The sequence below is a fragment of the Marmota marmota genome, unplaced genomic scaffold (genome assembly GCF_001458135.2).
Source record: "Marmota marmota marmota unplaced genomic scaffold, marMar, whole genome shotgun sequence".
Taxonomy (NCBI): Eukaryota; Metazoa; Chordata; class Mammalia; order Rodentia; family Sciuridae; genus Marmota; species Marmota marmota.
Window position 1 is genome coordinate 25414139 of NW_025999949.1, and position 26776 is coordinate 25440914.

At 46.1% G+C, this 26776-nt stretch overlaps 1 protein-coding gene across 17 annotated transcripts in view; it reads left to right on the plus strand.

Moving 5' to 3' along the window:
- Positions 1-26776, plus strand: part of LOC107142918 (COPII coat assembly protein SEC16-like) — a 392435-nt gene that overhangs the window by 189174 nt on the left and 176485 nt on the right. For 15 of the 17 annotated variants that reach the window (XR_007347227.1, XR_007347223.1, XR_007347233.1 and 12 more), the window contains exon 4: positions 19911-20058. The gene's annotated coding sequence lies outside the window, so the exon portion shown is untranslated. Of the gene's footprint in view, positions 1-13108; positions 16099-19910; positions 20059-23658; positions 23760-26776 lie in introns of those variants that run through there. The other 2 variants (XR_007347230.1, XR_007347242.1) reach the window with 2 other exon arrangements.

Sequence of the window (26776 nt, forward strand, 5' to 3'; positions counted from 1 at the left end):
GAAAGCACAGCTTTGACGGTGTCTCTCTCCATCCCAGACACAGCCAGTAGCTCCTGTCACCTCCAGGATCGAGGTCAGACCTCTAAGCATGGCATTGTCGGCCCACCCAGCCTCACTCCGCTGTGAATCCAGCCGATGGGCTTTGAGCTTCTGATGTCCCATGTCAGTCCTGGTCAGAGGCTTCACCTCTTGCCTTTTATGCCTGTTGCTACCTCTCCCGGACTTGTGCACTTGGAGCCCATCATCTCTTCTCCTTTGGGTGCCTGAGAAGTCCAGGAGCCCTGACTGAGGACGCCCTGGGGCTCAGACCCCTGCCCCACTAGGTGCTGGCTCTGGATGTGAGCAGCTCACTTCACTATTCCTTCTGTCTTGGGTTACAGTTTGCATCACTTTCAGCCTTTGTGTGTGCTTGAAGACAGGTAAGTCAGCCTCTTGTAGGCAGCTGTAGTTGGATATTGTTTTTACTTATCCATTCACCTACTCTATATTTGTTTGGAGAATTTAATTCATTTACAGTTAAATTAGTTATTGACAGATAAGGTCTTACTATTTCAGTTTTGTCATTTTCTAGACAGAAAATGCTTTGTAGTGTCTTTTTTTTTCTGTTTTCTTTTGTGATATCTCTTGGTGGTATGCTTTGATTTTTTTCCTCTTTATTTTAAAAATATGTTATGTATATTTTAAAACTACAGGCTTATTCTTTGTGGTTTCCATGGAGATTACATAGAATATTTTATAAAAGTCTATTTTAAGCTGATGACAACTTAACTTAGACCACATACAGAGACTCCTAACTTCCCTTTCATCAGTATTTTATGTTATTGATATCACAGTTCATACATTTATCTATTAACAAATTATTGTATGTATGGTTGTTTTTAATAATTTTGTCATTCAATTTTTATACTAGAGTTAAAAAATGATTTATACACCACAATTATAGCATAAGAGCATTCTCAATTTGACCATATTCTTATTTAATTTACGGTGAATTTTATATTTCACTTGTTTTCATGTTGGTAGTTAGCTTCCTTTTATTTAAATGTGAAGAATTCCCTGTGAAAGCATTTCTTATGAGGTGGGTATAGGGATGATTAAGTCCCTTGTCTTTCTTTGTCTGGGATAGTCTTTATCTCTCCTTCTTTTCTGAAAGTCAGATTTGACAGGTATGATAGTCTTGATTGGCAGATTTTTCTTTCAGCTTTTTGAATATATCATCCCACTCTTTCCTAATTTGCAAGATTTCTGCTGAGAAATCTATTGAAAGTCTTCTGATGCTACCCTTGTTAGTGATAAGTCACTTTTCTTTCCCTACTTTCAAAATTCTGTCTTTTGACTTTTGAAAAATTGATAATAATGTGTTCTGTTGAAGATCTCTGTATGTATGTTTGGGGTTCTCTGGTATCAATGCATCTATCTCTATGTTTATTTCTTTCTCCAGATGTGTTTTCTGTTCTTTTTTTTTTTTTTTCTTTCTCTCCCCCACCCCCTTTAAATAACCTGCTTGGCACTTTCTCCTGGCTTTGCTCCCATAATATATATATTAGTCTACTTGGTGGTGGACCAGAAGTCCAATAGACTTTTTCCACGCTTCATTCTTTTTTCGTTTTGTTCTTCTAAGTAATTTCAAATGACCTGTCTTTAGCCTTGTTGATTCTTTTTTTCCAGTTAAGCAAGTCTGCTATGGAAGTTCCCTGTGTAATTTTTTAGTTCAGTCATTGAGTCTCAGTGCCAGAATTTCTGTTTGGTTCTTTTGTATAGTTTCTGCCTCTTAGTTGAACTTTCAATTTTATTCACTTATTGTTTTCCTGTCTTCTCATGTAATTTGCTGAGCTTCTGTAAGACAAACATTTTGAATTATTTGCCAGGCAGTTCATAGATCCTCACTTCCTGAGGATTGGTCACTCATGCTTTACTTTGATACTGTAGTGGTGCATGTTTCCCTGACTATTCATAATTCTGTAGACTTGTATTGGTGTCAGTGCATTTGAAGAAGTGTGTACTCCTAGATTCTATATGGATGGGCTTTGGTAGAGCAAGTCAATTACTAATCAACCCATCCAGAAATCGGATGGCTGGTGAAGTCTGTGGGTGGGTTTACTGTTGGAGAACTGGTATCTGGGGAAGTGGGACTATGGGCCTGTCTCCTGGATGGCAACATCCATCCTGGGGCCTGGGATGACTTGGATAGGCTTGAGGCTTGGGTCTGTGTAGCCAAGTCTAGTTTCTGGATCAATGGAAAGTAAGTTGAAAGCCTAAATCCATGAGTGCAGCCTGGGTTTTGGGGGGCCCACCTGACACTGTAGTCCACTGGGGTGGTCTTGTAGACTGTTTCTGTGGGGTAGACCTGGAGCCTAGGTTTTGGGGGACTGGCCTAGCACTAGGGCTCACTGGGGTGGGCCTGGTGCTGGAGTCTGAAGGGAAGTCAGTGCTCTCTTTCCTTTCCTTCCTCCACCCGGAGGCTTCTCTCTCCACCCTGCGCTGAGCTGGCTTGGGGGAAGGTTGACATGGGTGATGTGAAACTATCCTTCCTGCCCTCTTAAAATACATCTCTTCTTACTTCTGCACTCTGCATAGGTCCTGTATCCTCTTACCTGGATCCCTTAGCTCTTGTGAACATATTTTTACGTATGAATGGTGGTTCAAATTGATGTTTCTAGGAGGGAGGCACACTGGAATTTCCTCTTCTGCCATCTTGCTGATGTAATTTCTTCCTTCTTACCATGATTTACAATGATGCATTCATTTGCTGGTGTTTCACATCTATCCTCCTCCACTAGATTCGAACCTTGTAAAAGCAAGGGTCAAGTCAATTTTGTCTACCACACTCAATGAAAACCACTGCTGTTACCACACAGACTCTATGCTGGGTACCAGTCTTGATTCTTCATTTTACCAAATCATTTCATCCTAAGACTTAATTGAGGTGTAGATTCTCTTATTGCGTTTATTTTATAGATGAAGAAACTACAGCATAGACAAGGTAACTACTGTGTTCCAGCTCTCCCATCTAGATGGTAGTTGGTAAAACCAGGATTCAAAACCTCATGATAGCTCCAGGGTCTTCATTCATAACCATCCTGCCAGGGTCTCCTAATGTTTCCTTCTAGTGACCACCCCTGTGGTGGTACTTGGTGTTAGGGTCTGTAAACAAGTCAAGATGGCGCCTGGCATTTTGCCAGAGGGAGTGGTTTGTGAAGTAACGCCAGTGAGCCATTAAATGTGGAGATTCCTTATTGGTTGACTGCTGTATCTAGTTTATGTTAATTAAGATAAGCTGTGTGGAATGTATATATACCCCTCCTGTCTTACAATAAAGGGCTCCCACTCCTGCTCTATCAATGTACACAAGTTCCTCGTCTCCTCGGTTATTTTGCTGCAGCCGGACAGCGGCACTTGGAAAATGGGTGGCCCATGAATCAAAGGGCCACTGTCCCATTTCTGGAGGAAGTCCTCATTACAGTTTATGCATGGGGTATGGAGTTGGCAGCGTGGTAAAGCAGAAGGGATATGGAATCCAGTGTGCCTGGGTTGACATCTGGGATCGCCCATTCACTAACGGGTGACTGAGCAGACCACTTAATTTCATTGGCCCCTGGTTTTCTTAGGTCAAAATGGGAGCAATGCTATTTATTTTGCATTAAGAAGGGAAACTTAGTGAACCGATATGTTATAGTGTGTGCCCAGAAAAGTGTGATCTGCCCTCTTGGAGATGTTCTCATTTTTAAGTCAGATCACATTACATTTTTCAGATAAAACTAACTGGAAGGGAGGAGATGTGTGGGAGGGGATGACTGTCACTTAGGTTGACGGGGAGAAGGGACGAGGCTCAGTTGGTGAAGGACACAGAGGGGACGCACCCGCCTTTCTGCTCAGTTTAGTCTGTCATTACCCTAAGTTGGAGTTGCTGCTTACTTCCTTTGCAGGGCCAAATGTTTGGGGCTTTTTGTGACTCACCCACTCAGGCTGCATGACTGAAGGCCCCCCAGTTGCTCTCAGCTCTGTGAGTGTTCTGTGTCCCCAGTCGCTGACTGCTTTCTTATGGCGAAGTTCTGCTCTCTCCTGCTCCTGACCTTCCTGCCTTGTGAGCTCCTGAGACAGGCCCGGAGTCCTTGGTTTGCCTTTATGACCATTTCCAGGAAATCTACGCTAGGCACCCTGCATTAAAATCTCTCTGGAATGTTCAGTGCTGAGCCTGCTCACTCTGACCCTCCTTCCTTCTTGCATCTGCTCTCCAGTGCTCAGGAATGGTCCCATCTCACCCTTGCTCCCGTTCTCCCACAGTATGTGCATAGAGTTTTCTTCTGGACTTTTCTTCACCTTTACCTTCACCTTGCCTGGCCTCTAATAAACTGCATCTAGTTCTCAAAGGAACAGAAATGCTGGTGTCTTAGGAACTGGCCTGCCCTGGCAGCAGATTCAGTCCCTGAAGACAGGGGAGAAGGACATTTGGCCTCGTGACAGCCGCGCACAGCTGACTCATCCTGGATGCTGGACTTGCTGGCACATCATCCCTGGAAAGTCACGATCCTTCTTGGCCCCAGGCCTGGACAAGACATGGGGCCTTGCGGATGAGAGGAGCGGCTCCAGGTGGCTACGTTTTTAGCCCTAAGTGCTGCACCTTGCCTAGGGACCATGATGCTCAGTGTCATGGAAATTTGGCTCCACTAATTAGTTGATGTAAGTCCTTGACCAGGATTGTAAGGTAGGACTCTTGGGTTGGCAATCCTGGCTGCTTTATTTATCAACAGTGTGATTGTGGGTTTCTATTTGATTTTGCAGCCCTGGGAATTGAACCCAGGGCTTCACACATGCTAGGCAAGAGCTCTGCCTCTGAGCAACACCTTCAACCCTCCAACAGTGTGAGTGCAGATGAGATTCTAATGACTCTCTCTTGATTTCTTCATGTGTAAAATGGCATGGTGTCAGAAGTGCTTATCTGTAGGAGATTAAACGATGGGTTCCAGTTCTTCACTTCTCCATTGTAGAAGTGTACATTCAGACCTTTGCTGAGATGTCAATGTGGGCAGACTGTGCTTTTTTACCCCTGGACTTTGGATTTCTTTGGTCCATGGGAAGTTGCTGGCCTCATGATCCAAGTAGATCATGGAAGGCATGGAAGCTCTCTAACTGTATTTTTCATTGGGATGCCTGTGGAAGCTTCTGGTTCAGAGAGGATGGCATGACTGGAGCAACTTCAGAACTAATGCCCAGCACCCAGCCAATTCCCAGTGCTGTGCAATCAAAAGACCCTGCTAAATCAGCCATCCCCTAGTTGATCAGCAGATGGGAGAGGGAGAAAGAAATGCTTATCACTGCATGCCACCAAGTTTAGGGGTATGCAGTTATACAGTATTTTCGTAGCCATAGTAGATTAAAATACCACCTTGTATGATTATCAGAAGTTCCTGAGTTGGTTCCTGTATTAGTTTCCTATTGCTGCTATAACAAATTCCCGCAAATTGAGTGACTTAAATTCAATATACTAATTTAATATAATTTCAAAATCTTCCAGATCCATAGGTGAGAAGCTGGACATGGGTTTCAGGGGGTAAGGCCAGGGGATGTGGGCTGTGCTCCTCCTGGAGGCTCCAGGGCACCATCTGCTTTCCTGCATTTTCAGCTTCTGGAGGTGGCACACACGCCTTGTCTCATGCATGGCCCTTCCTCCTCTGTCCTCACAGTCAGCAGTGCAGCACCTCTCTCTTCCTCCACAGTGACATCTTCTCTGCCTGGTTCTTCTGCCTCCCCTTTCCATTGCTTCAGGGCCCTCCTGATGGCATTTGTGCCCAAGAAACAATCCTGAGTAGCCTCCTTACTTTAAGGTCAGTAGATTCATCACTTTACCTCCATCTGCAACCTTAGTCCCCTTTGACTTGTGACCTAACGTATTCGTGGGATTCAGGGACTGGGATGTGGACATCTTCTGGTGGCCATTATTTTGCCCACTGTAGGCATGAAAGGCATTTAGAGCAGTTTCTCGCATGCACAAAATGTTATATCTGTTGGTGTTACTATACATGGTTTTATTCAGGAGACAAAAATAAGATGGTGTCCTGCCTGATGCCCACACAGGCTCCTCGGAAGGGCTGTATTTTGTATTAATTTCCTGTTGCTGCTCTAAGAAATGATCACATATACAGTGGCTTAAGACATAAATTTATTAGGTTAGAAGGTTGACAGAAGGGTGGAAACAGGTTCCATCCCTTGTCCCTAGATGGACTATGGGCAGTTGGCTTATGAGATGGGAGGGAGCCATTTAAGTTTCCTTAGGTGGATTTGGAGCAGAGCAGAGAGTCTTGAGGTTGATAATAAAGCTCCTGATTGTCGTAAAGGGTCTCCTGTTGTTCCCACTGTCCCTTGGCAGATATAGTGGCACCAGCCCAGCAGACAGGCTGAGCCACCAGGGGAGGGCTGGGGTGAGGATAGGCCAGGATGGCCAGCTCCTATATCCCTGTGCCTGGCTGGTCCCATCCTTGACTCCTGCAGGGCCCTGAATATAATGGATCACAGGGGAAAAGAAGCTTCCTGCAAGGTTGACACCAATTGGAAGGAAACAGCTGGCATTCGTGGGGGCAAGAGAACAAAATCCAGAGAGAGCAATAACCTCTTGTCGGTCTGCATTCCACTTTGAGCAGCTGCCCAGTGACTGTGGAGTAGTTCAGAGGAGGAAGGAATGTGTGCTTTCCAGAAGCACTAGATTAGCTTCTCCTGGATGAGAACAGGGCAGATTTAACAGGAGTCCCAGGGGCTTGGGGTTCTCAGGAGATTGAGGTCCCATCAATGACCTACTGTGTTGCCACCAGAAAGCAGATGCTGCACCTCTGGACTCTGGAGCCCCATGCCATGTACTGCACCTGCCACTGAGCAGCAGCGTGATCTCAGGCAAGTTTCTTATCTCCGCCAGGCCTCAGGCTCCTCGTCAGGAAAATGGGATTACATTAGCACTCGAGTAGAGCTTGTAAGAGGAGTAGCTGAACTAGGTGGGGGAGTCACAAAAAGCACCAAGCATTTGGTCCCCAGCTGTGCCCTCTTCGCTCATGGGCTAGTTCCTGTTCCTAACATCAAACTGGAATGCATTCTGTCCCCACACAGCCATGTTCTCAGAGCAGTGCTGAGCTCAGGGCCAGTGTCCTTTTCAGATGCTCAGTCTCACTTATTTGTCCCACATCCCTGGGACAGACCAGCTCGCCCCACCTTTCCCAAGCTGAGCTGAGTCCGGCCAGCCTCCCATGGCCCTTCCTTTTCATGGGGAGTGGATTCACCGAGGAACAGCTCTGGGTGCTTTGTTAGTTCCCTGAGGCCTCCCAGGAGGACAGGAGCAGCCGCCACTCATTGAGCACCTGCGCTGTGTGGTAATGTGCCATCCTTACCACCCTGCTGTGAAGACACTGTTATCCCCAAACTAGGAAATTGCATTTGCTCACAGAAGAGCACACAAGCTGGGTTCAAGCTCAGCCGGAACATGTTTCTTTCTATTGCACCAGAGGCCAGATACACCAGGGTTGTTTCCAAAGCTCGAGGTCCTAAAGACTTCTCTTTAAGGATTCTGAACAAAATTTTGCAGACAAATTTTATACAATTTAAAATGAACAGCTTGATTGGACATGGTGGTCCAGGCCTGTAATCCCAGCAACTTGGGGAGGTTTACTAAGAAGATTGCAAATTGAAGGTCAGCCTGGGCAACTTAGCCAGAAGCTGTCTCAAAATAAAATAAAATAAAAATAAAAAGGACTGGGGATGTAGCTCAGTGCTGGAGCACTCTGGTTCAATCCCTAGAACTGGAAAAAAAAAATGCAGCTTGTCATTGGGGTTGCAAACAAGTACCAGGAAGTCAAGAGCTGTCCTGGCGCTGGCTGTGTTGGGAGGGACATGAAAAGTCACACACCCCCTCCCAAGGCATGGTGACCTGGAATCCCACTGCCCACTGCCTTCCTCTGTTCCATCTTTTAGCTCATAAACATGTTTTCTCCCCTGTACTTTGGCATTCATCAGGATTTAAATTCCAGGTTGTCAGCCCTTGTAGGAAGGGGTTCAGATCTCGGCATTAAATCCCCCCTATTGGGTGTGCAGGGCCTTGTCATTTGCAGAATGATTAGTTTATCCTCACAGCTACCTTGAGAGGTTACCTGCATTGCAGATGAGGAAAATCACTGGCCTGGCTTTAAGTGCCAACATCTCGTGGATACCAGGAAGCCTTCTGTTCAACTGCTCATTAGCTCAGTGTGTGTGTGTGTGTGTGTGTGTGTGTGCACGTGCACACACACCTGTAATCCAAGGCTGTATTCAGACTAAGGGAAGAGACCGTGCCCTTTCTTGTAAGCTGAATTTCCCCTCCGCAAACATCCTAGGACGTCTGTACCATGAGTGAACTGATAGAGACTCATCTGCCCTGAATCTCCAGTTCAGAACTTGGTCCCTACCTTGTGATGGTTCTTTCCAAAGGATATATAATTTACTATCTATAAGTAGTGATACTATTTATATGTAATAATTTGTTTACTATTTATAAGGAGTAATCCTGATTTACCAGTCAGATCACTTTGGGAGTATTGACCTCCTGTCTGGGAACCAGTTTTACTTCTTTACTTATTAAAAAGCAGTAGGTATCTCCCAGAAAAAGCTAAAAATGCTTGTTATCACTGAGCAGAAACTCATGAAATGAGCAGATGTGTATGTGAGTGCATTTATCTACTGATTTATCTTCATAAGAGTATGGTAGTACACACATTAGTGTGTAAATGGCTTTTTTGCTGAATACAGGACAAGGACATTTCCCCACCAGCATCTATGTTCCTGCTGCATCACCGTGTGATCACTTGGGCCTCCAGCTTCACCACTCTTCAGGTGTAAGAATCCCTTTAGTTTCGCAGTGTCTGAGGGTGAATTCAGCGTTGGCACTATTGAACGCAGTGCTGCAGTGAAGGTTCTTACAGCCAAGTCTTTGTGGATATATTTTTCGATCTTCCTGGACTCTATTCCCATATATCAAAGTGGCTGAATCATGGGCTATTTTGGCCTTTGAGGTTGTCAATTTCCCCTTCAGGAAGCTTGGACCAGTGTCTCCTTCTGTCACCAGGACAGAGGTGGCTGTGCCCTTGAGCTCTCTGCAGCAGGTTCTAGCTTCGTTTAGCCTCGTTTCTTTGGCACTTGGATGGCACCAGGCACACACTGTTCCAGCCCACGTGTCCCTTCTTGAGAGGACACCTCTCCCTGCTCCCTGTAGCAGCCTCGTTCCTCCTTCTAGCCCTTGCCCACTCCCCGCCTTGTGCAACTCACGAGCTAGAATGGATGTTTCCTTTCTAACTAGTGAGGGGGAAAAAAGTCAAAAGAAAGATAATATTTTGTGACACATTAAAGTTATACAGAATGGAAATGGGAATTTCAGTGTCCATTTTGAATCGTTGTCTGTGGTGGCTTTTACACTACGATGGCAGAGATGATTGGCCATGACACAGGCCGTATGGCCCATGGTGTTCAAGATGTTTACTATTTGGCCCTTACCAAAATAGTTTGCCTCTAATCCTGTCTAGTGCAGGATGTTATTGTCGCCGTCTCCATTTATACATGGAAAAGGGTGAGACAGAGAAGATAGGAAGTTACCTGAAGTCACACACAGTACGGAAGTGGTGGAACTGGGGCTTGGTTTTCAAAGTGGGTGCTCTCCATCTTTGGCCTTTGCAGGTGAGGAAGGTGAGTCGGGCACAGGTGAGAAAGGTGAGTCGGGCGCAGGTGAGGAAGGTGAGTCGGGCGCAGGTGAGGTCCTGTGTCAATGAGCGGTGAATCAGGACTGGGTCTGTTGGCCCTGGACAACCTTGGCCTTTCTTTGTTAGTGGGCTTCCACTTCCCCTAGCTCCTAGGATAGCCTGGTCAGCATAGGGCCAAGTCCACAAGGGCGTTGGCATCTCCTTACAAACACTGCCAAGAGCAGGAGATGGCAGGACCGAGCTGATGAGGTCATGTTCTTTCTACTGAATGCCAACTTAAAGATGTGTGTAGAGTGAATGAAGGAATCTGATGGATAGCTCCTGGACTCTAAGGATTCCCACTGCAGGGATAGGGCAGGGACCTCTGTGAAAAGCAGCAAATCCCAGAGCCTTGCCACGGGAGAGACCTTCCTCCGGTGCTTCCTGGTGACACAGGGTTCTTGGGCCACAGTTCCAAACACTTCTTCCATTAAAAGTCTACTGCAGGAATGCTGTCCTCTCTTCCACGCCCATCCCAACTCTCCCTGCTTTTGTTGATTCTAAATGTTCTTCTAAAATTGCTGTGTTGAGATGTAATTCATATTGTGTACAATTTACCAATCTCAACACATTTTCATTACCTTGAAAAGGAATTCTGTCCCTTTAGCTGTCCCCTCCCAGTCTCCGTCTTCCCCAAGCCCAAGGCAAACATTGATTTGCTTTCTGTTGCTATGGAATTGCCCTCCTAGGCCCTTCATATCACCAGAGCCATATAGTGTGTGGTCTTTTGCGACTGGCTTATTTCATGCAGCATAGTGTTTTCAAGGTTCATCCACGTGGTAAATGTATTAGTACTTCATTCTTTTATTATGCTGGGAATATATTCCATCGTATGCATACCTGCCATTCTATGTGTCCATTCAGCAGCCCACGGACATTGGTTGTTTCCATTTTCTGGAGCATGCTGCTCTGAACGTTCCTGTGCAGGTGATGTCTGGAAGTGTTTTCGTTTGTCCTGGGAATGCATACCCCTAGGAGTGCAGTTGCTGGGTCTTATGGTAACTGCATAGACCTTTCCAGAAAGTGCCAGACCTCTCCAAAAGTGCCTCCACGATTTCATCTTCCCACTAGAAGCTGCCTGTTCCTGCTTGTTGTCAAAGCTCATCTTTAAACATATTACATAATTCCATTTGTATGAATCTTTAGAACATGTGAATTAATTGAGGATGCTAGAAATGAGAGTAGTGGCTTCCTATAGGAACAGGGAGAGACAACTGGGACAGGCACAGGCCCTGTGGGGTGAGGGAAATGTTTCGTCTTAGTGGTTTGGTGCATTTGGGTAGATAAATTTGTCAAATGAATTGGGCATTTTCCTGTGTATAAATTATGTCTAAACTTTTTTTTTTAAGGATAAAAATGAAAAAACAATTGGGGACAAAGAGAAAAACACATGTATCTAAATGGTCTCATAACGTGACTGGCTGCTTATCTTACCACCTTCCATGGACACAGGGCCTGTGCCTGGCAGCCAAGGCCAAGTGTGGAAGGCTTTTGTTGATGTGATTAACTCTGTCTGGACGGGGAGTGTCATTAACACCAGAGGAGGCTCTTTCCACTTTCCCAGCTAGTGGGGTCCCTTGGACAGCTGTTCCCTGATGTGAGGAGGGGCCCTCGGGTGGTCCTGTTGAGGCCTCCAGGTCAAGTTGTATTTCCCTTTGGTTTCAAGGTAAAAAAAAAAAAAAGGGATTATTTTCTATCAACTGCTACAGAATCTATTCTTCTTTTTCACCTACGAGGAGGAGGGAACCAATTCATTTTCCTAGTGTTTTCCAAGGCCACATCACGAACCAAAACACGGCATTTAGATGGAGCACTTTTGTTATGGCCAAGAAGCAGACAACTGCAAATAAAAAGGAAGTCAAAGATTCCCTCTCCTCCCTTAGAATCTGGGGAAAAAAATGTATGAATGAACATAAATTCCCAGAATTTTTTGACTGGGCAAGCACCTCTAGTTATTCAAGTTGAAAAAAAAATCAGTCTTACCTAATTTTTCATAAAATTGCAAAATGCATCCCCTTATTTTTAGACTTAAAAATGTATTTGGCTAGCCAAAGTTATAGAAGCATAAAATGTCATATTTAGGGGGAAGATGCCATTGGATATTTATTTTCTTACTTATTCCTCACGTGTGATTGATTTTTTTCCAAAGACGATTTATTGCTTGTGAATTAAATTGTTTTTTATTTTATTTTATTTTTTATATATCGTGGTGGCACTGGGATTGAACTCAGGGCCTCAGGAGTGCTAGAAAAGTTTATTGTGTCACTGAAGTATACCCCTAGCCCCTCGTGAATTAAATTGTTAAGGATTTGGGTTGTTCTCTAACTGGAGAGATCAATTTGTTCTGTTAGAACAGACGCCTGCCTCACACTCCCCAACCCCATACCTAGAGCTCAGGAACTTCAAGGCAGCCCCACATGACCATGAACCTTGAGGTTAACCAGGCAAGGGTTTGGTCTTATAGAATCTGGGGCAAGTCACATTTCTTGTCTTTGTCTCAGTTTCCTCGTCAGAAGAATAGGAAACAAAATACTATCCCTAGGGAATTGATGTACGAGACATAAATGGAAAAACTCCTGGCACGGCGCAAAGCTTGGCCCTTTAGAGTAGCTCTCTCCTTCCTTTTCAACCACTCCCTCCCTTTAGCTTGCTGCCTTCCTGGTGCCTTGGAAACCAGCTCTCAGGCTTCTGCTTACTGGGCTGCAACTCTGGTCATTGCAGAAACTTACACAGATGCACGTGACGTTTGGGGTGTGTGCATGTGTATGCACTGTATGCGTGCATGTATATACATGCATAGCCCATGCAAAGCACAGAAAGACAAATATGGCATGATCCGGCTCACACCTGGAATCTAACAAAGCTGATCCGATAGGAGGAGAAAGAAGTTACCAGGCACTGGGGAATTTAGAGTGGGAGAGGCTTTGAGGAGATAGATATTGGTAGGAGAGTACACAATTTCAGGTAGGCAGGAGGAATAAGTTCAAGAGGCCTATTGTAAAGCATAGTAACTATGGTTAATAATAGATTGTATTCTTGAAAAATGCTGAGAGTGGATATAAAATGTTCGCACTACAAACATGATAACCATGTGAGGAAACGCATGTTAACTAAGTAGCTTTAGTGACTCACCATGTACATCTATTTCAAAACATCCTTTTGTACACAATGAAGAAGTACAAGTTTCTCTATTACAGCCAGGGGGGATGAAGCATGCCTATAATCTCAGCAACTTGGGAGGCTGGAGGAGGAGGATCTCAAGTTCAAGGCTAGCCTCAGTAACTTAGCAAGACCCTGTTACTAAAATAGAAATAAAATAAAAAATAAAAATAAAAAAGGACTGTGGATGTAGCTCAATGGTAAAGTACCTTTGGGTTCAATCCACATTACCCCACATTAAACAAACAGACAAACAAACAAATAAATATTGCACAATACCTCCCTCCCATGGGTGAATTTAGGCTGACAGCTCACTGATAGAGCTTGTGTCTATCACTAACCCAAGGTGGAGCTTGTTCCAGCAAACATCTGGGTGTGTCACTATTTATATTCCATCCTTCAGTACTCGTCCCTGGCTGCTGTGGCTCAGCCTTCCAGCAGTTGCCCAATAGAGTGTTGGAAACTTTAACTCTTTTTGCATATCACCATCCTAAGTGAGGTCCCAGATGACCGTGAGCGGTGTGTTCCAGGGCTGGAGAAGGGACTCAATGGAGCTTGAGTCATGGTTTTGCAAATGTGTTTGCCCTGGTAGGACACGAACACATGTGGGCAGAGTGCTTAACCACTGAGCCACATCCCCAGTCCCCTTTTATTTTTTATTTAGAAACAGGGTCTCACTAAGTTGCTCTGACTAGCTTTGAACTTGTGATCCTCCTATCTCAGCCTCCAGAGCCACTAGGATTACAGGCCTGTACCACTGCACCCGGCCCCACCAGGTCTTCTAACTCAGTGGTTCTGGGTTAGCACCTGGCAATCAGCATTTTTACCAAACTTCTTAGAAAGGTCCATTCAGCTAATGAGGCACTATCAATAGTGTCTGTATTTCAAAGACCCACAAACATAAAAAAACATAAAAAAGACCAACAAAATTATTAATTTAAAATAAACACGAAATTGCAAAGTGAAAATAGCCATGCAGATTGATAGACTTTTCTGTCAACTTGTTCAGTGCAGCTCAACTTTCACAGTCACATGGGGGTTATTTTGATGTAGGTTAACGGCCTACATTTCATGTGCTGTTTGGAGGTCCAGGAAAGTTCTCACCAACCCCAAGCCCCAGAAATGCTGCTCTGAGAAATATGGCCCTGGTGACATCTTGTTCCTGCATTTGGAAGGACACTTAGAGGTGTCCTTCTTCAATGCCCAGATGTTACTATCAGGCAAACCAGAACCGAGAAGGAAGTGACTCATCCAAGGTTACACAGTGAGTTCTTGAGGAGGCCTGACCAGCGGCAGCACTTACAACCCGTGTCCACGTGCCTGTGTGTGCAAGGGCTGGTTCCATCTTCCTCCAGTCTCTTCATTTCTTTTACTTTGATTTCTCTTCCCTGTATTCCCTGTGTCCTTAGGCCAGTCTGACACCAGTCTGGGATACCTGGAAGTGGGGGAGAAAGATGGCAGGGGTCTCAGGGTGGAAACTGCTAGCCCACAGCAGTTACATATGACAAGAGCAGGCTATAGCTCCCGTGGCTGTGGAGGAGGAGGTGCCGAGTCCCTTTAAGCTGAGACATGAAAAGCTGGTTGGTGTCTCAACATCCCATTGAGTTCCAACTAGTGCTGGGCATCGGTGCACTGGGATGCAGCTGACGAAGCTGACAAAGCCCCTGCCCACAGGAACTTATTCAACGTGTGTCTGCTGAGCACCCTACCATGTGCCCAGCACCGTGAACAAGGCCGGTGTGGTGCTTAGAGCCTTGGTTGCAAGACAGACAATGACAGATGTCAGATCCATAGCTATGAAGCGTTTCAGATGGTGCCGAGTCATGTGATGAAAATTCGAGATAATGAGAAGGGGAGTCTGCAGGGGCAAGGCAGGCATTTGAAGTCTTGCTAGTGGAATGAATGGATAGTAAATTCCACATTCTCTGGATGGTGGTGTACGCAGGCCATTCATTCTCCTACTTCCTTGTTTGCTCTGACCAATTGTAGCCAATGAGTCATGAGCAGAAGTGATGTGTCATTTCAGAATACTAGTGAGAGACCCTTCAGAGGTCTCTCGCTTTTCAGACCTGCCACCTTGCAGTGCTTGAAGTGGAGAATAGTCTGGTCTGGCTGGTGCTAACACAGAGCACAATCTCTGATTGTGCATAACCCATCATAGACATGTAGACTGAAGGGGTTGTTACTCTTTATTTCTTTAAAATTCTGCAATTTGGTGATACATGTTAATGCGTCATAATATTGCCACTCCTGACTGTTACAACCTGCAAGGCAAATAGCCTGGAACTGTCACCTGGATTGACTGGTAGGGGCTGCCTGGAGCCCTGAATGGGAGAAAAATCTGAGGTCCCATCTGGGCTCTGTAGGAGGGATTGGTGACGACTGCAATGCCCACAGGTGGGAGTTGGCAAATCCTCTGCCTGGTTTTCAGGGTCCTCAAAATTCAGGACCTAACACACCCTCCCAGGGGTCTTGGTTATTTTCTTTCTGTTCTGGCCCCAAGAAGGTCTTGTCCCGAGCACGCAGTACCCTTCTCCACTCCAGTGCTTCATTACTGACGCCACCACCATCCACCCACCCACATGCCATGGTCATCCTTCACAGGGGCTCTCAGAGGATTTTTCCTTTGCAGCCCACAGTGACCCTGCTGTCCTGAGCCCAGACCACGCAGTGCCTACACTCCATTAATCTTTGTCAGTCTTGCTTTGTTTTCTCACACTTCATTCCTCCATGGTTACCTAACATTCCTTGGGTTGAAGTCTTGACTCCCTAACTAGCATGCACACTCAGGGAGTGGCCTTAGTTTTGCAATTCTTCACAGCAGTGTCTTGGTGATAGCAGGCACTTGAGAAATCCATTCCAAAGAATTGGCTGGATTGATGGAGTGAGGCTAGGGAGGAGAGGGGAAACAGTGCAGTCATCTAAGGACCCCTCTCTCCATCTCTGCACTTGCCCAACCCATTATGCCTTCCACTCTCAGGCCAGTCCTTCTCTGAACTGCTGGCCCATTTCAGCGTGGAGATCTGCCCCCTGGACAGTGACTCTTGTGCTCTGGGGGTGACTGCTACAGCAGCCAGTGCAGTGCGTGGCTGGGCTAAGCCCTGGGAGAAGGAGCGAGTCAGGGCAAGATGAGACCCAACATGGACTCTGCACTGATGGACTTCCCAGGGAGCTGACTTAGGATAAGATGAGGGTAAGTGGGAGAATTAGCCCCACAGGAGCCAGAGGAGTGCCCAGTGGGGGTCTCAGCCCACATGAAGTGTGGGGGCTCTGGGGGATCCAGCACTGGAGCTGGGTCTGAGCAAGAACCACTGTGGCCAGCAACAGGCCTGAGAAGTGACATGGGCCTCCCACTGGGAGGCAGGAACTTAACCTCATCCTTAGCCCTAAGGGATGCTCCGGAGTGCTTTTTACTAAATTGACATGTAATAATTGCACATTTATGGGGTAGTGTGACACGGAATAATTGCACATCCAAGAGGTGTAGTGTGATAGTTTGGTATCTGTATATACTGTAGAATGATCAAGTCAGGATATTAGCTTTTCCTTCTCCTTAATCATGTATCCTTTGTTTGTCCTTGGAACCTTCAAACTCCTCCCTTCTGGTTCTTTATGATGCATGTGATAAGCAGTTGTTATCTGTGGTCACCCCACGGCGCAGGACAGTGCCTGACCTTGTTCTCCAGGCCACGGGCCTCCCCTTCTGCATTTGCTTCCTTTCCACTCCTGACACCCCTTATTTTTTCTGTGTGTTTTTTCACATTCTTTGAGTTTGCTTACCTTATGTGAAAACCAAAGTAACTACTCCTGTAATAAGAAAATAAATAAATTAGTTGATTAATTAACTTAAAAAATGGCCTTGAAGTGCCCAAGTCCCAGAGCTCGGGGCCACCCACCCACGTGCATCCGGGGTCCTGCTTCCTGGGGCTCCGCTCTTCCTCGTGGTGTGGTCACTGTTGTACACACGTGTTCTCAGGGAGGATGGACTTGGGGGAGTTTTAGTTGCGGTTTTTCAGGAGGATATTCCACTTGTTACTCCTCTGTTTTTCCCTCTTTCTCAGGAGGCTTGAGATTGCCCTCCAATTCTCACAGTCCTGCCCCCGACTCCATCCCTAGGCTGCCTTGAAAAGCATCTCTTTATATACAGAGACACTTCTTTGGGAAGATGTGCGCATTCGGCACGAATGCGGCGAGCTGGGGGTTCCTGGGGGTCACGGCAGTGCTCGCCAAAGCAGGGCAATGGCAGCGTCTCCCTTAGAATAAAAGGTTTTGCCTTGTACTGTGAGAATCTGTAGGGAGCCTGGCAGGGGCCTGCACGGCTAGTGGCAGCATAAATAGGTCTTTGGGAACAATTTGTCAGGAGTAGCAAAGCCTCACTTTGACCTTGTCTCCCTGTTGAGGATTCATTCAGAGAGTGGGCAGCTAGACGCCTTTTGGGGTAAAAGGGACCCCAGGAACTCATGCCATTCCTCCGTCTCTCCCAACTCCTAAAGGACCATGATGGGGAAGAGGGAGCACCTTGAGGAGAGTGGTGACAGGTTGTGATGTGACAGTCCCCAAAGGCCAGAACAGAAAGAAAATAACCAAGACCACTGGGAGGGTGTGTTAGGTCCTGAATTTTGAGGACCCTGAAAACCAGAGATGCCAGGTCTTTGGAAAATGCAGTGCTTACCCGCATGGGGGTGACAGGAGGGTTGACGGTTTCCTCTTTTGCTCTTTTCTCTTCTGTCTCATCTCCTCTCTTTTTCAGAACCTGCTTTAGTCAGTATGTATTATTTATGGCCACAGAAGGAAAGAAGGACTCGATACGTGAATGTGCAGGGTCCCGTGTGCCCCCTCGGGTGGCATCAGAAGGGGCAGCGCGATCCCCACTGCTCACCTGGCACACGCACAGCATCCGCTCTGCAGTGAGGGGCGGGCGGTGGTGCTGGGGTTGGGACCCCAGGAGCTTCACTCGGCGGGTGAGCTGGGAGCCCCCAGCCAGGGCTGGGTGCAAGTACAACTTAGCGAAGGCCCTCTCCGTCTCCCACAGGCGTCACCACCCTCGTTATGGGGCTCTGTGTCCTCCCCATCCCCTCTTTCCCCTTGTCCCACTGCGCTTGCCCCATGGGTAACGCCGGGCCTTATTCTAGAGACAGCCTCTGAGCACTGGGGGCTCCAGTCTCCCACAGGGGATCCCCTCAGAGGCACGCAGCCGTGTGTCAGGACAGCTCTTCATGTCTGCTTTTCACCATGGGGACCTGCCAGAGGGCCACAGCCAGTGAGAATCATGGAAGCCATCATACCTGGCTTTTCTGACACTTAATTTGGTTGCATTTTTTCAGCTTCCTCTTCAGGCATGTCATCTTTGGTCCCCGTGGGGCCCGGCTCTTGCTTCCTTTTGTTTTTCTTTCTTCGTTTCCCTCCTCTTCGCTCCTCCATGGGCTTCTAGTGCAGTGCATTTGCTCCTTGCCTTGCCTGGGTGCCTAGTCCAGTGCTGCAGGTTCAAGGGGCACCGGGCAGCACCACTTGGCTCTGGCAGAGGTCGCGTGGGGCTTGGTGTTACGGAGAGAGCGTGTGAGAGCAGGAGATCCCATGGTGAGGCAGAGAGCCAGGGAGGGGCAGGGATGCTGTGAGCACCATGTTAATCCCTGCTGGAGGGCAGCCTCCCTAATGACCTCCCACTAGGGTCCGTCTCTCCAGGGTCTCACCAACCCTCAGCATCACTGCACTGAGCTGGAAACTGAGCCCCAAGCTTCTGACACAGGAACCTTTGGGAACACCTTCAAACCATATCCAAACTGGATCAATCTAGTCCTGGTGCCCTCAGTGCAGCTGGTTCACCTGACACAGGACCTGCCCTGTTTACATCTCTGTACCCCGCCATGGACCCCAGGTGATCTCAGCTGGTTTTGTGATGAGCACCTCACACCGGTACCTGCATGGACTGTGAGAGAGTTTCTCTGGCCTGGACCCAGCACTGACGGATGAGTCATAGTGCATGTGCACATTTAATTTCACGAGTGCTACCAGATTGTTTTCCAGAATGACTGTACCAATGTACACTTCCACCAGTCGTGCTTAGGAGTTTCTGTTTCTCTACCTCACCGCCTGCACCTGGTATTAGCAGAGGTATCAGAAAAGATGCACTTGCCAGGTTTGTTTTTCTGCTGTAGACATCACTTTGCCAAGACAGCATTTTGAGCAAAAAGAAGAATCGGGTAGGAAAAGAGGTCCTTTCTATTTCAAGTCTCTATCTTCTACTAGGGAAGAAGAATTTCCCCAGAAATCCCCAGTAGACTTCCCCTTATGTGTCCTTGGCCAGCCTGGGCCAGGTGGCCTCCTGGCCAGCCCCTCTCAGAGGTAATGGGATTGCTGAGGCTGTTTCAGGCTAGGAATGATTCTTCCCTGGCCTCAACTTTCTCTTGAGTGCCTTGCTGTCTGCCCTGAACTTGAACAGTGCTGGAATGTTGTGATAAGAAGTCAGCAGTGGTTGACTGGCTCCTCTACAACCAACAGAGTCTCCTCTGCCAGATTGTTACTTTTGCCACCTTTTGGAGTGCATGCCACCTCTGCTGTACAAGGGATCACCCTGAGGTCTGTGTGGTTGGCATCTGCAGAGTTTCAGAAGTGGTGGGTCCACCCCAGCATGCCTGTTGCCTTGGGGATTAATGTGTCTGTGTCACTTTGGAAGCAGCCATGCTTTTTGCTGTGCACATGTCAGAGCCTGTCCCCACCCCAGCTACCCCAGCTTAGGTTCTTGCAGGATTCCCCAGAGAGAAGGCACCAGGAGGATTCAAAGGGAAGAGAACTACAGCCCTGGCCCGGTGCCCTGAGTCCAAGACAGGGTGCCAGCTGTGGACAGGTGGAGAATGCTGGTCAGGGATCGGCACTTCTGCAGGTGGCCGTGTCCCCTTCACCCCAGCCACATGGGTACTGTAGTGGATGCCCTTGTATTTCTGGCTCACCAAACACATTAAGTTTTAAGTGATGCCTAATAAGTTACTGAGTTCTTACTCTTTGCAGGTGGCCTGGGGAGCTTTTCATTCCTGTGATCTTGTAGAAGTCTCCTGATGGTTCCCCAGAGTGTGTCTGGATCCCAGTCACAGCATGGACTGTAGCCAGACCACCTGCAGAATCCCGCTTTGGATATCAATGAGCAGAGCAGCGCTGGGTGAGTAATTTGGCTTTTCTGTGCCATGTCTTTCTCATTTGGGCACACAGAATCATAGCAGCACGTTGGAAGTCCTCTGTGGGCTAATGAACACAAAGTGCTTAAGAGGGACTCTTGAAAACCATTAGTTAGGTGCTATTTCTCAAAATTCAGGAACCAGGGAGGCCCAGAGGTACCTATTTACTAAACCTTAGACGGCTCTGAGCAGCAGGGCTGCCATTTGAACCCCAGAGCTGGGTTCCTTCCAAGCACTGGTTGGGGGCAGGAAAACCTTGGAGTGGAGGGAACATCACCATCATCCGTCCCCTTGGCAGGAGAGTGGATTCCCAGCCGAAGACTCAGTTATACTTTTCATAGAGTCTCCAGCCATCTACAGTGTAATGCTTCCAGCATTGGAACTTTCTAGAAGGTGTCAGGGGACCATGTAATGCTGCGCCACGGAAGATGGGCATGCACCAAGTCAGAGAGGCTCTAGTCTGATTCCTGCTTCCACCACATAGCAGTGTTGAGCTTGTTTCTCGTCGTCATTACCCTTATATTTTCTTCTGGAAAGGACTCATGGAGGGTCTCCTAAGCCCAGCATGGTCAGGGAGGCTCCTTCCAGAATGTGGGCGCATGAGCCCCCTCAGGTTTCCTCTCTTAGTTCAGTTCCCACCCACACACACTGACACCAAGTCAAGGTGCTGTCCCTCAACTCTGTTGGAGTCATTGGAAGGGCTAGAAACCAGGGTTTTAGAACCTTCTGGAAGAGAGTTTTCCTTTCTTAATGAAGCTGCATGGTGGGGCAGGCAGTGCTGGGGTTTGGAAGGGGTTAGCTGCAGTGTCTGTGGGTTTTGGGGAAATAGTTACATGGGACAACCCCTCAGTGTCCTCTCTCTCCACCTGACCGTTTTCAGACCCAGGCCTGGTGCTAGGTGTGAGAGACTGTTTGCTAATGAATGAACGTCCAAGCCAAGCAATGTGAATTTAAACAAAACAGATGCTGGCTTCAAGACACAGATTTCCTCGGAGGCCTTTGGAACCTAACTCAGCCGACTTAGTGACTCACCTATCTTTTAATTTTATTTCTTTTATTTTTTACGTTTTTGGGTACTGGGGATTGAACCCAGGGGTACTCAACCACCGAGCCACATCCCCAGCCCTTTTTTATATTTTATTTAGAGACAGGGTCTCACCGAGGTGCTTAGTGCCTTGCCAAGTTGCTGAGACCGGCTTTGAACACAAGGTCCTCCTGCCTTAGCCTCCCAGTCTGCAGGGATTACAGGCCTGAACCACCATGTCTGGCCTTAATTTTATTTCTTAAATTTGAATATCTTTGACTCTCTTCCTCCCGCCCTCCTTCCCATTTCTCCCAGAGAAGAGAGCACATTCACCCCGCCCCCCGCCACACATACACACCCCTTTCTGCCCCTCTCTCCCGTCACACATCTGACATCTCGCCAGAGATTTGGTCACTGCTGAGCTATCTTCATTTAATGTGGCTTTGACAGGATAGTTGGTCTGGAAATTTTATTTTCGATTAAACTTGCTTGTTGAACTGCCTCTGTTTTAAAAGGGTTCCATTAAGGTGGGTCATTATATAGCAGTTGTTACAGGAGGTATTTGTGCTCAATTTCAGCTCTTAGGTAATTCAAATCAAATGCTTTCTATTTTCCTCCCTCAAGGTGTGTGCTACCATCTTTCTCTTACACTGCAGGCGGTCTGTGAGTTATTTTTAGAAACCCAAATCAAAACAGCAATTTTGGCAGAGGCCATCTCTAGCCCAGCAGAGTAATCCATATGTACCGATACAAACAGCCAAAGAAGCCGCATCTTTAAAGAGCAACAACACCACCTCCCTATTTGTGGGGTTCAATGTTTGGGAACTGTAAGCTGTCTTTTGTGCTATTATATTCCATTCCAAGCTCTCAACTGATGTTGAAGGTAATGGAAATTTCTTTAAAATCATGAAAGAGCTCTCCACTTGCGTACTTTGCCAACATCTGTGTTTCAAGATGGCAGCCTTAGGATTTCCTGGGGACCTAGTTTTGGCTTCTGGATCTCCAGTGAAACATGGAGGTCACTTTCTTTATTTTCTTAATCTCCTCTTTTCTTTCCCCAGAATACATGTCCATACCTCATTATGCTTGACTAGCAGGTAAACCTCTTAGAGTTAGAATATAAGTTTTTGGGCAGGGGCTGTACTTCTTATCTTGTTTCATGACAGACACTCGGAGGTGCTCAGCTGGTGAATGAATAGACAGATGAATCATTAAAATTTTATTTCTATTTCCTCTTTTTTAAAAATTGTCAAACTTTTATTGCAAAAAAAAATATTAAGTGAATGCATTCATCTTGAGGGGAAAAAAATCTTCCCAATTAAGGCTGAAGTTCTTTCAGCTCACCACCCCCAATCCTTGCATCCTCATTACGTCTGCTTAGGTGATATTTGTTATCATTTGGGGGCACATCTTTGCAGACCTCTCCAGAGCATTTAATTTTGCACACACTGAGGACTGTTGGTAGACTTGCGATAAACAGATTACTCTATAGCTTACCTCTATCACTCAGTGGTCCATCAGAATGTAATCCACATTAGCCATCTCTTCCTTTTTAGGGGCTGCATTGTTTGATTACATTAGGCAGCTACACCACCTTTGATTTGGACCAAATAAAGTCTTCCTTTGCTTTCTCATTTGTTATACTTCCACATCTCTTCTCATGTGTAGGTTTTGACATATTAGCCGTGTCCCTGTCCTTAACCTCGGGATGTGTGCTGTGCCCTGGGGATCGCACAGCGGTGGAGAGTGAGTGATGGATACAGGATCGGCTCTGCCCACGGCCAGCTGGGTGTTTCTAGGCAGCTCATTTCCTCTCCCTGGACCTTATGTTTCTCATCTGCACAACAGACTTGGAGCCCCTTCAAGCTGTTAGACTCTAAATAGTAGGACTTACGCAGTGTCACCAGGATTGATTAATAGAATGCATTGTTAGTTCTCCTTCCACTGTGTGCTGGGGTAGGAAAAGAGGCAATTCCCAGCTCAGAGCTCTTAGCTGATACCACAGAGAACCCCTGATTGGCTAGGAAAGTATTGCCTCTGGATTTCAATCTTCTTTACTATTGTTTGGTCATTCAGTTTAAATTCATTTTATTTTAAAAATTTTTATTATTATTATTATTATTATTATTATTATTATTATTATTTGATGGGAATTGAACCCAAGGCTTCATACCTGCTAGGCAACCTCTTTACCACTGAGCTACATCCCTAGCCCTTGTTTTATTTATTTTGCTTTGTTTGCTTTGTTTATTCTAAGCAAGGATGTATAGTTATGGGGACAGAGAGTATGAACCCTTGAGTTCTATTTCCAGGTTTGTCTAATTCCAGCTGTGTCTTCTTAGATAAGTCACTTACCTTCCCTGGGGTTTCACCTGTTAAGATCTTGATTCCAAATTAGCCAGGTATCCACCAAAATAACATGTAAAAGTTGAAAACCACATCCCCACATGCCAGGTTTCGCCTGGCATTTCTGAGCCTCCCGTCTCCTGCAGACAGGTCATCTCATGCATTGATGAGGTGACCTAAGAGACCCCCAAACCCATGAGATCTTGTTTCGCAGGAGAGTTGTGCAGCTGTCCTGGCCCCTGATGACACATGCTGACCTCTTCAGTGGGCTCTGAGAGAGATCCAGAGAAGGTTCTGAGCTCCTATGATTCACAGGTGAGGTTTTCTCCCCTGCGCCCTGGGGCTGTGTGTGTGGTGGGGCTGAGGCAAAGGGTATTCCCCTGCTTTGTGGCTCAGGACCGCAAGGGTCACAGGATCTGATTCACCTGCCTTGGGTTTCCCTAAGGTTCTCGTCAGGCTTCCCATGTAGAGCAGAGTTCTGGCCCTTGGCTTGGCGATGTGCTTTGGTCTGGAGTTACATGGTGCTCTGCAGATGGAAGGTCGGGCTGAGTAGATGTGAGAGTCGTGCTCGGCAGTCTCCAGGGCTGGCTTTCCTGGTCCCTGTGCATTGTCGGGTGCTCCAGCCCTGAGCTTTGGCTCCTGGACAGTGCTCTGGTTGAGGCTGTCCATGTTGAGCAGGTTCCTACAAAAATAAGCCCAGAGTCTAAGGTGTTCTTCTGCTTGCTGAGTTCCTCTGTGTTAAGCCCTCCCAGCCTCTGCTTCCTGCCCTGCGGGGTCCTCATTAGATAAAATGACCCTCTGCAATAACCTGTTCCTTCCTTCCTTTTTTTATATGGGGGGAAAAAAAACCCCCGTCATTTTATAGGCTCTGAATCTGTAAATGAGCATCCGAAAGCCTACTGTGGGTGTTTTCACATTAACCAAAATAAAACCAAAAGGCAGCACGAGAAATGGGTGGGCGGGAATGTCGTTAACCAGGTAAACATGGTCAATTAATAAAAAATAAGTAATTAAGTAAGTAAAGGGACGGCAGTAACCATCCCAATATTTCCCCATTACCACCTTCCTTGTTTTAATCAGTTGCCTGCAAATGTGACTTGCATTGTTTAAGTCCCTCCAGAGCAAGGTACATGGTCCCCTGTTCTTGATCCTCCTCCAACCTGTCAATACCATTTTCATTCACAAAGTGGAAACTTTCAGAAATGAGTCAACTTGCCCTGTGAATCATAGGTCCTTGATGTGAAACACTTGTTGCTGCTGGGGTGAGACGGGGAAAGTCAGAATGAATTCTTTGACCCAAAAAGTCAGTCTAAGTGAACTCTGGACAGGGAGGGTTTAAGGGGTGGGATTCCTGCTGTCCTGGGGCTGCGTTGCGGAGGGAAACCCAGGGACTTAGAGTTTAAGCCCGCTGTTGCAGCCCCTTCTGTAGTTTGTGCACCTCTGCATTGTGAGAATCGTCACAGCTTGGGAGACCTCTGATCCTGGGAAGACAGGACTGAAGGTTCTTAAAGACCAGAGTTTCAGTTGATCTTATGTGCATCTCCAGTGAGGGCTTCCGCCTAGAAGCTTCTCAGAAGTTGTGGAGGAGGAAGAGATGGTGCTATTGTTGCAAGTTGTCTGGCTTTGCTGCCTGTTCTCCTCTTTTCTGCCTTCAGTATGGGATTCATAGACTCCCATATATATACACACACAAATATCAAAAAATATTATAAGAAAGCAGATATGTCAAAAATAGTATGAGAAAGTGGGAAAAATGAAAAGTTATTTATAATCTCATTGCCCTTGGTAACAATACCAATTATCACCATCAATGTGCTATAACCCATTTGTGTTATTTTGCAGTCTTTTTTTTAACATAATTATTATCTTGGGATTCTTTTCAATTTTTCCATTTATGTTTTTCTGCCAGCAATGCCCATACAATTTCACAGCCTTTTCAACTACCATTTTGGAATTTCCTTTATCCATGTGCTGTGAGTGATGAAATATCCTTCTAGAACGTTGTTATATCTCAAGAGAATTTCAGAAGTGAAATGTTTTTAAGCCATTTATATGCATATATGTATATATAAATACATGCATTCTCATATACACAAATATACTTAATATATATTTAATATTTAATAAATAGTTTTATATATTTATATCTAAATATATTTAAATGAATGTAGATTTACCAAAAATCTAGTGGAAAGTACCTTTTCCATATTCTATGGCCCCTCCCCCCATATCTCCTGTTATCAGCACCTTGCATTACTGTGGGCCCTTTATTACAATTCATGAGCCAATAATGATACATTATGAGTAACTATAGCCCATAGTTTCCATTAGGTCCAGTCCTAGTGTTGTGTAGTTCTGTGAGTTTTCATAAATGCATGGTGCTATAAATCCACCACTATGGGATCATATAGAGTAGTTTCATTGCTCTAAGATTTTCCTTTGCTGCATCTATTCATCCACTCACCTCTTTACCAACTCTTGGCAGCTACTGATCTTCCCGAGGAGTTGGGTCTACATACCTGGCTCTGGGCTTTTTACTGTCTCTCTAGTTTGGCCTTTTCTAAAATGTCACATAGTTGGAATCATATAGTACGTTGCCTTTTGTGATTGGTGTCTTTCCCTTAGTGATGTGCATTTAAGGTTGCTCCAGGTCTATTCATGGCTCAATAGCTTGTTTTTAGAGCTAAATAATATACCATGGATGCACCATGGTTTATTTGTCCATTCACCAACTGAAGATCATTTTGATTGCCTTCAAGTTTTGACAATGTTGAATTGTTGTGTCACTTTTTGCCTGGATGTAAATTTTCAGTTCATTTGTGTAAATACCAAGGAGTACAGTTGCTAGATCTTAAAAGAATATTTTTGGTTTTGTAAGAAACTGCCAGACTCTTTTCAAAAGTGGTTGTACCATTTTGCTTTGTACCACTGTTTCCAGTGATCTGTCCTCAGCAATTGCACCCTTACCGTAATTCTTCCTCCTACATGCTCAGGCAATCTTAAGCCAGTTATTTTTTTTAACATTCTGGGCATCAGATTTCTCACCTGCAAGTCAGTAGTATTTCATATATATGCTCTTGTTTAAAGTGAAAGCAAGACATAGAGGGCAGAAGCTCGGCTCAGAGGGCACAGCTCCGCCTATTGGAAGTGAAGAAAATGGGATTCAGCCATTGAACAGGGGATGCCAGCATGGCAGAGATCTGATGTCATCGGAGAGCGGCCGAGGAGAGAACTTCATCGGTGCCAGCGGCAACGGAAACAGTTGGTCCCCTGGTAGGGAGGGTGAGTCACAGATACCCGAGTCTCTCTCGCTTTGTCGTCGAGCCAGAGGG